The following is a 9,573-nucleotide window of genomic DNA, read 5'->3' as shown; positions in this document are numbered from 1 at the left end:
GCATGTTTGTGGACACCTGCTTATAGGAATGCTTTTTGAGCATCACATTCCTTCGCTTTTAAAATTCTCTCCACTCTTCTGGGAAGATGTTCCTCTAGAATTTGGAGTGTGCTTATGGAGATTTGTGCTCATTCAGACACAGTCAGATACTGGTGTAGGTGGCGTGAGGAGGCCTGGGGTGCAGTGTTCCAATTTATCCTAAAATGGTGTTCAATAGGGTTTATATCTCTATTGCAGGAGATCTTCCACTCCATCCCATGCATGCTGGAACAGGTTTGGGTCTCCTCCTTCAAGTAAAGGGAAAATGTCATGCTACTGCATCCAAAGACATTTGACACAATTGTGTGCCTTCAGCTTTGAGATAAACGTTTGGGAAAGAACCACATATGGCTGGAGAAGTCAGGTGTCCCATGTCTTTTGTCCATATGGTGCATGTTGTATGTTTCCGAGACAATGGCATTGACAAAAAGGCAGAGTTGAAGATGCTGCGATTTTCATCAGGAGTGACAATGATGGATAGAATTAGAAATGAGTTTATTAGAGGGACAGGGTAGGAAGGACATATTGAAGACGAGGTAAGAGTGGTGTGATTGAGATGGTTTGGTCATGATCAGAGGAGAGACAAGGGGTTTATCAGTAGAAGAATGCTGAAGAGGGAGGTAAAGAGGAAGACCAAGGAGGAGCTTTTGGATGTGGTGAGATGAGACATGCAGGTGGTTGTTTGAAAGAGGTAGAGGACAGAGTGATTTGGAGACGGATGATCTGCTGTAGCGCCCCCTAATGGGAGCAGTCGAAATAATAATAATAGGAGGAACCAGTTTGTAAGTATTTCTTTTGTAGCTGGAAATGAATCTGACTTGCTTTGTATCATGAATCAAAACAATCTGCGAAATGATCTTAGTAAAAAAAAAAAAAAAAGCTGTTGTTATTGCATAAGTATTCACCCCCCCCCGTGAAACCTGAAATTCCTCCTGCAGCCGCCAGTTTCCACCAGAAGGCATGTTATTAGTTGAATGAAGGCGACCTGTGTGCAATTAATCGTCACATGAAGAACGGAAGAACACTGTACAACAATTAACTCATTAACTAATGTTCACCTCTAACACACTGAGTAAATGCCATGGATGCTAAGGAGCACTACTGTATAGGAAAAAAAATGTATGCAGGATCTTTTGCACATCTTTTTTTTGCTGAATTGCTGCAGAGGAAATCACTTCATCCCTTTTTGTGAATATCTGGCATCCTAGATGGCAAGCTGTGTGTGTTTCACATGAAGACTAGGGACATAATTTCCTGTTCCTGAATTGGCAAAAGAATATTTCGAGGCCTTTTTTTTTGTTGCAGTGCAAGTGGAAAACAAAATTGACTACCAATAAGTCTAATGCATGAATCAGACAGAGAACGAGAGAGAGAGAGAGTCAGAGGAGTCGCCCGGCTACACGCAGTTTATTTCCTGTGATCTCATTGATGCCTGCTCTGACAAATCCGTCCGTGTGTATTGTAACACGTGGGTGGTGTTGTTTCGCTCAGAACCCTACGCAAACCCGCCGATGAAAGAGGCTGATGGCAGATTGATTGTGTCCCCCTCAACCACTCGCTGTGGCGTTTAGCGTGACTCTGGCCTGCGTTCGGCATTTTATTACCACGTGAGTCAGACACTCTGAAACGAGTCCGGTAAAACACACAGCAGTGCACAAACAGAAATCCACCCAGAATAGCTCAACTTCTATTCTCACCTCGCGTGTCTGATCTGGAGTCTAATGTGCTGCCTGGGTGTCCTTCTACACACACACACACACACACACACAGAGGAAAAAGAAAAAAAGTCATTGTGTGTTGCTGCAAAGGCGCTTGTATAAAACACTGCTCAGACTGCCGAGATCTCCTCATAGAGCGCATATAATTACACACTGCGTGTAACGTTCTGCTTTCCTCTCCTCTCCTCTCCTCCCTCTTTCTCGCTTCTCTCTTCCATCTGCCTCCTCCTTGAGACCAGCCTGGCCTTGCTTCTATTCCAGCGGCGTTTAACACACAAGTGCCCCCTCCTTTATGTGTTCATTCACAGTCCATGCGCTACCATGGACCCTCACACGTTACTGTTTATACATTACTGATCTGTCATATGCTCTGTATATTGTGGTCTTATTTCAGAGTTTTCACTGGGTCTTAAAAAGTCCAAAAAAAAGTCTGAAATAATCTGAAATCAGGTCTTGATTTCTTTGATGTCCATATAAACGCTACCTCTAATGATTATTGAAATGTAGGGTTTTTTATCTTTCGCCAGTCCAATTATAATTTGCTTTATTACGACTACAAATGTGACCAACATGCATCAGCCAATCAGCTTTGAGCTACTGGTGCGAATCTCTCTCCGACTGTACCACAGATGTAAAATGGATTTTATATTTTGTATGGCCAGTTAACAGTTAACAAGGTATTTGTGTGAGTGAGTGTGTGTGTGTGTGTGTGTGTTCTAAATTCTCTTAAAAAGATCTTAAATTTGACTTTGTGAAACCTGCAGAAACCCTGTATTTAATCTGTAAAGTCTTGTATTGTCTTGTCTTTAAACTAAATGTATAGTTTTGTTGTTTATATTTAATAGTCGCCAACAGCTGAAACCAAATTCCTTGTGTGTGTCAACAAAACCCTATTCTGATTCTGATTACTCGTGTCATCATGTTGTCTGTGTCTTATGAGCACAAATTCAGCAAGTCCATCTGGAGTTTTCTAATATAAATATATATATACACACACACTATATGGATTAAGGTTTGTGGACACCTGACTATAAGATTCATATGTGCTTTCTAAACATCCCATTTCACATGCAGTCCCTATTTGCCCTTATATAAACATCTACTCTTCTGGGAAGATGTTCTTCTAGAAGTTCTTCTAGATTTTGTGGAGCACATGGTTTTCGGTTTGTGCACAGGGGTATTGTCATGCTGGAACAGGTTTGGGTCTCCTAGTTCAAGTGAAGGGAGAATTCTGTACTATTCACAGACATCCAAGAACCACATATGGCTGGGAATGTCCGGTGTCCCAATACTTTTGTCCAGACAGTGTATCCATTAATTAAATGCATAAAAATTACTGATTGAGTGAAAGGTTTGAAAACTGATTAGACTCTGTTCTAGTGAGTACAGTCACAATACAAGAGGTCTAACACACACACACACACACACACACACACTTGTTCACTGCAGGAGGGGTCCATCACTATCATTTTCATTCCCAGTCTCCCCAAATGGGGGCGGATTTAATGGGAACAGGCCTCATGCTAGCATGCTCTGATCTGCTCTTTTCTTTTAGACTCTCCACCATTTGTGATCCAGCAGCTTGAGCACGAGTGCACACGCTTTCCAGAGTGTGGTGGGGCTTTCAGAGCGTCTTGGTAAAAAAGGTGGGTAAACGACGGCTTGCATTTTATGACAGTATGGAAGTCGAAGCTCGTGGGCTTCGCCGTATATTTCTACCGACTAGAGTTTTTTGTTGAAATGAATGAAGCAAAGTTCAGAGGAACGCGTGAGGCTGTTTGTTTAGTGTGTACCAATATGTGGACTGTGCATGTGTGTGTTTGTGCATTTGTTATTTAAATTGAGAGTTGTGTGTGGAGGAGGAGGAGGAGGAGGAGTTCCTCTTCAGGGACACTGACTGCTCAGCATGCAGCTGCCCTTTGTGCCTCTTCATTCTGCTCTACACAAGTGGGATGCTCACTACTAGAAATAACAACCTGCCAGCTAACCGGAGCCTCATGACTGGAGCCTTACCGCCATTTATTTGTGCCGTTGGGCTTTAAGTGAATCAGGGTCAATATTTTTTGCCATTTTCAGTCAGGTGTGTTTGGATATGGAAAACTCTGAACTGCAGCAGACCGAGCATTTAGAAAGAAAAGAAAAGAAAAAAAAGAAAGAAATTTACATTAATTTACATTACACTTACACTTATTTCTATGATACACAACTGATAAGCATCCATATTGATATTATTTGTTTGCCCTTAAAAAAACAAAAAAAAACATACAGGGACAGAAGGGGGTGGAGCTAATTCAATTCAACACAATCTTTGAATGAAAATTCACTAGCATCATTTTTGAAGCGCTCGTTTCACATGCGTGATTATTCGTTTATTGTCGCTGAATAAATAGGTCTATGGAAAGTACTGGCAGCATGCAAAGTGTGACCATATGTGAGTGTGTGAGTAAGTGAGAAAGAGAGAGAAAACGTGTGAGGGAGACGTTACGGCAAATGGGAAACACTGACAGGAAGCAGGATGAGCGCTTGAATACTTCACTGAGTGACAGAGAGATGGATAGAGGCACAATTTCTAATTTGACTGGTGTCTGGTGACTGGGTAAAGACTGCATGAAGCCTTGTGTAAATCCTCACCTTAAACACACACAGACACACACAGCCCTGGTATAAAACACTCACATGCTATAAAGGGAACGTGCCCTAAAAGGGAGCTTTCAGAACTGGCAGCCAACATGGTTAATGGTTTAAAACACAGCAACAAACCAAAAACAGCACATGAACTCACAAACACAGGAACAGAACAGTAAGGGGCGGGGCTTAATAAACCTTACATGCCCATTGCTGATTGGACATGGCATGTGACTATCACAATAAAAAAGATTTTCTCTTTGCTGGCTGGTCACATGCTCATATTATCACAGGAAAAAGTGGAAAACGATTCTAAAATAAACTCATATGAATGCTTATACGAATAATAATTTATTATTTGCATATATTTTTTCATTAACATCCTTCAGCTCTCTTTATTGTCTTACAGCTCTCAAACTGACAGATCCTGTAGCCAATCAGCAAAGCCCTAGGACCTTCCCTGTCTATCTTGAGCATTTGTTGGGATTTGTTTCGATTTTTGCTGGTGTGGTTTAGATGTTTTTGGTTTTGTTGTAGTGTTTTAGTGCTGATTTATTTATATCTGGCTTTCAGTTTTTCTCTTCAAATTTGTTGTGTGGTTTTAAAATATATTTTTTTGTGTTGTGTTTGTTTTTTTAAATACATTAGTGTTGTGTTTTGTAGTTTTTAAACATTTTATTTGTTTCATGTGGTTTTGCTTCCAAAATTTTGTTGTGTGGTTTTGAAATATATTTTGTTGTGCTGTGTGGTGTTGCAAAATATATTTTAATTGTGTTGTGTTTTGTACTTTTTAAACATTTTATTTGTTTTGTGTGGTTTTGCTATCAAATTTTAGATGTGTTGTGTGGTTTTGAAATATATTATCGTTGTGTTGTGTGGTGTTGCTGTTATATTTTCTTGTGTTGTGTGCTTTTGCTGTTGTTTATGGTTTTGCTGTAGCCCCGTATTAAATGTACGCGGGCGTATGTCATTGTGTTTTGCACATATAGGACCCTGCAGATAGACAGGTAGAGACGCCTCCTTTTCCTGATTGATTGGAATCTGGCTGTCTTCATGAATTTATTTTCCTCTCATTAACAGATTCTGGGGAACCAAAGACAATGGAAAGCTTCATTTAATGAGCTCCTAATAAGCAAAAGAAGCAGCATGGTTTTGGCCTGCAGTAATGGCAACAGGTAACCTGAGTGAAGGGGTGCCAATACTTTAGTTTTGATTGAAAGCCGAGATGACGACTGGTTTTCTGTTGGCTACGTTTTACATTCTGTTTTATTACATTATATGAATATGAAACAAAATGCTTACAAACTGCAATCTGATCTCAGCATTACTTCTTTTTCAGAGACCTCGAAGACACTTGGGTGAATCTTTGCGAAGACATGTCAAATGTGGACAGCCTTTTTTCCAACCTGGACATATAGAATTACACAAAGCAGGAGATCTTGTTCTGCAAAGCCAATCCTCCTGGTGTACCTGTAAACCAAAGTATCATCAGAAATTTACGGATTCCTTCTGCAGTATGCTCTGGACCGTGCATGAGACGAGTGAAGCACTAGATGTGACAGGAGAAAACTAGGACGCATCTCAGGATGGCAGAGGAGAAACAGGCTCATATGTTGTGATCTTCAGATAGGGTTTTGAGCCGCTGAGCGCTCCGACACTCACATTCGTCCCGCACTGAGACTGCAGCGATTACTTCACACATCCCAACATGGAGTCTAGAGACAGTGGTATAGGACTGTCCACTGCAGCAGTGGTGGCTATTGTGTGTAATGTATTGGTTGCTGTTCTCCTTCTGGTTCTCTTTCTCATCCTGTACAAGGCCTGCAAAGTGCCTTCAAGTCAGGAAAGGGTGCCAGTGCTTGCACCAGGAAATGTTCAGCAGAAGAATGAACAGAAGTATCTTCTTACCTCCTGAGTATAAGCATGAAACCAGAGATGGGACAGGTTTGGATACACCGAGGCGTCCACATGCACATAGTTTGCTAATATACTGTAGAAGATTAAATTAGTGGCAGCCACCATTCACTTCTTTAGAAACACGATAACCCACATGCGTACATGAGCTCACTCGCTTTTCAATGCTTAGAGAAGAAGCTGTTCCGTTGCTTTGTAGTCGGGGTTCCTACTGTATGTTAGACCATGTGGCGTCAGCATGGGCTGCTCTCCGTGGTCCCTGATGTCTGAGCTCCTTGATTCAATTGCGTTCAGCTCTGAGTGGTTTATATAAAGGCAAAGTGACACTCACGGCCCTCTTCACCACAGGCCAGTCATGCCTGCCAGAGTTGAACTCAACCCACACACTCTGCCCTGCCTGGATCCGACGACCAATCGATACTGTGCTAATAATGACGCATGCATCTGGGTCTTGAATAGTCGCTCCCTTGTAGCGCTAACAAGTGTGTGACTGATGCATTTTAATATCAAACCAGAGTTTGTTGGGATTTATTTATTTACATTTTCTTTGCACTCATAGCTTGTTTATTTAAAGGGCCTAAGGAACCAATAAACAAATATCTTCTCGTTTCATTTGCATATGATCTGCAGCGTAGCAGGTAATAAACCAGTGCTTTAGACACGATGAATCATTTTAATAAACAGATCAGCACTCCAGATGACAGAGCCCTGTCTTTAATAACTTACCATTTTAAAAGAGAAAAAGTGATTATATATATATATACAGTGAGGAAAATAAGTATTTGAACACCCTGCTATTTTGCAAGTTCTCCCACTTAGAAATCATGGAGGGGTCTGAAATTGTCATCGTAGGTGCATGTCCACTGTGAGAGACATAATCTAAAAAAAAAAAAATCCAGAAATCACAACGTATGATTTTTTAACTATTTATTTGTATGATACAGCTGCAAATAAGTATTTATACACCTGAGAAAGTCAATGTTAATATTTGGTACAGGAGCCTTTGTTTGCAATTACAGAGGTCAAATGTTTCCTGTAGTTTTTCACCAGGATTGCACACACTGCAGGAGGGATTTTGGCCCACTCCTCCACACAGATCTTCTCTAGATCAGTCAGGTTTCTGGCCTGTCGCTGAGAAACCTGAGTTTGAGCTCCCTCCAAAGATTCTCTATTGGGTTCAGGTCTGGAGACTTGCTAGGCCATGCCAGAACCTTGATATGCTTCTTACAGAGCCACTCTTTGGTTATCCTGGCTGTGTGCTTCGGGTCATTGTCATGTTGGAAGACCCAGCCTCGACCCATCTTCAATGCTCTAACTGAGGGAAGGAGGTTGTTCCCCAAAATCTCGCAATACATGGCCCCGGTCATTCTCTCCTTAATACAGTGCAGTCGCCCTGTCCCATGTGCAGAAAAACACCCCCAAAGCATGATGCTACCACCCCCATGCTTCACAGTAGGGATGGTGTTCTTGGGATGGTACTCATCATTCTTCTTCCTCCAAACACGTTTAGTGGAATTATGACCCAAAAGTTCTATTTTGGTCTCATCTGACCACATGACTTTCTCCCATGACTCCTCTGGATCATCCAAATGGTCATTGGCAAACTTAAGACGTGCCTGGACATGTGCTGGTTTAAGCAGGGGAACCTTCCGTGCCATGCATGATTTCAAACTATGACGTCTTAGTGTATTACCAACAGTAACCTTGGAAACGGTGGTCCCAGCTCTTTTCAGGTCATTGACCAGCTCCTCCCGTGTAGTTCTGGGCTGATTTCTCACCTTCCTTAGGATCATTAAAACCCCACGAGGTGAGATCTTGCATGGAGCCCCAGTCTGAGGGAGATTGACAATCATGTTTAGCTTCTTCCATTTTCTAATGATTGCTCCAACAGCGGACCTTTTTTCACCAAGCTGCTTGACAATTTCCCCGTAGCCCTTTCCAGCCTTGTGGAGGTGTACAATTTTGTCTCTGGTGTCTTTGGACAGCTCTTTGGTCTTGGCCATGTTAGTAGTTGGATTCTTACTGATTGTATGGGGCGGACAGGTGTCTTTATGCAGCTAACGACCTCAAACAGGTGCATCTAATTTAGGATAATAAATGTAGTGGAGGTGGATATTTTAAAGGCGGACTAACAGGTCTTTGAGGGTCAGAATTCTAGCTGATAGACAGGTGTTCAAATACTTATTTGCAGCTGTATCATACAAATAATAGTTTAAAAATCATATATTGTGATTTCTGGATAATTTTTTTTAGATTATGTCTCTCACAGTGGACATGCACCTACGATGACAATTTCAGACCCCTCCATGATTTCTAAGTGGGAGAACTTGCAAAATAGCAGGGTGTTCAAATACTTATTTTCCTCACTGTATATCAATCCATATACACTACATGGATAAAAGTGTTGGAACGTTTGACAAATTTGGAGGCCAGATGTCTCTGGAGGTGATTGCATTGAATCTTCAATGATTCTATGCACAAAGCCAGTTTTTTAAAGCTATGGTTTACATGGATTGGAATGGAAGATCTCCTGCTATAGAGCTCTGACCCTTAACCCTAATGATCACTTTTGGTATAAATTGGAACATGGACTGCACCCCAGGCCTCCTTACCTCACCTCCATCAGGTGAAACATCTTCCCAGAAGAGTGGAGTTCATTATAGCAGCAAATATGGAACTAAATGTGGAAGTGTGTGTAATCGCATACAGTTTGGTTTTATGAGGTCCAGTCTGGCCGATAGCAGCCGTAGCTCCAAGATATTCCAACATTTCATCTAAAATCATCTAAAAAGCAACCAGTTTCTGTTAAAATTTCAAATTTAGTTTCATTTGGATCGCACCTTAAACAATGGACATTGTCCAAAAGCAGCTGTACAGCGTAAATTAGTTAAATATTAAAAAATATAAAGTAAATAAAAATAAATATGAAGAATATAATAAAAAAAACCACATACTAATCTTATGGTGTGGGTGTCCATAAACCTTTATCCATATCGTGTATTATTACATTTATCTGTTATTTCAGGTTTTATCTGGGTTAAGAGTCATTTTGGGAGAAATTTGTGATTCCAGCTGGCAAAATTAATGAAGACTAATGTCCATATGTAAATTTGTGGTTTTTAGTTTAATTTTACATTCTATGACTATTCTAAAGTGCATTTCAGTCCAAAACCTCGCTGAGTAAACTCAATACAGTGTGGGTTTTATGTGGTTCAGTCTGGTTGATAGCAGCCAGAGCTCCATAATAGCCCAACATTTCATATATATATATATAAAG

At 40.9% G+C, this 9,573-nt stretch overlaps 1 long non-coding RNA gene across 1 annotated transcript in view; it reads left to right on the top strand.

Annotated features, from left to right (window-relative positions):
* LOC310738805 overlaps positions 1-9,242 on the top strand; it is a 13,537-nt gene extending 4,295 nt beyond the window's left edge. The window contains exons 2-4 of the long non-coding RNA XR_014537156.1: positions 3,313-3,403; positions 5,722-7,061; positions 8,638-9,242. This is a non-coding gene — a long non-coding RNA (uncharacterized lncRNA). The remainder of the gene's footprint in view (positions 1-3,312; positions 3,404-5,721; positions 7,062-8,637) is intronic.
* The last annotated feature ends 331 nt before the right edge of the window (positions 9,243-9,573 follow it).

This window comes from Silurus aristotelis, assembly GCF_946808225.1.
Source record: "Silurus aristotelis genome assembly, chromosome: 16".
Classification (NCBI taxonomy): Eukaryota; Metazoa; Chordata; class Actinopteri; order Siluriformes; family Siluridae; genus Silurus; species Silurus aristotelis.
Note: the sequence above shows the minus strand (reverse complement) of the source record. Positions and strands in the feature narration are given on the sequence as shown.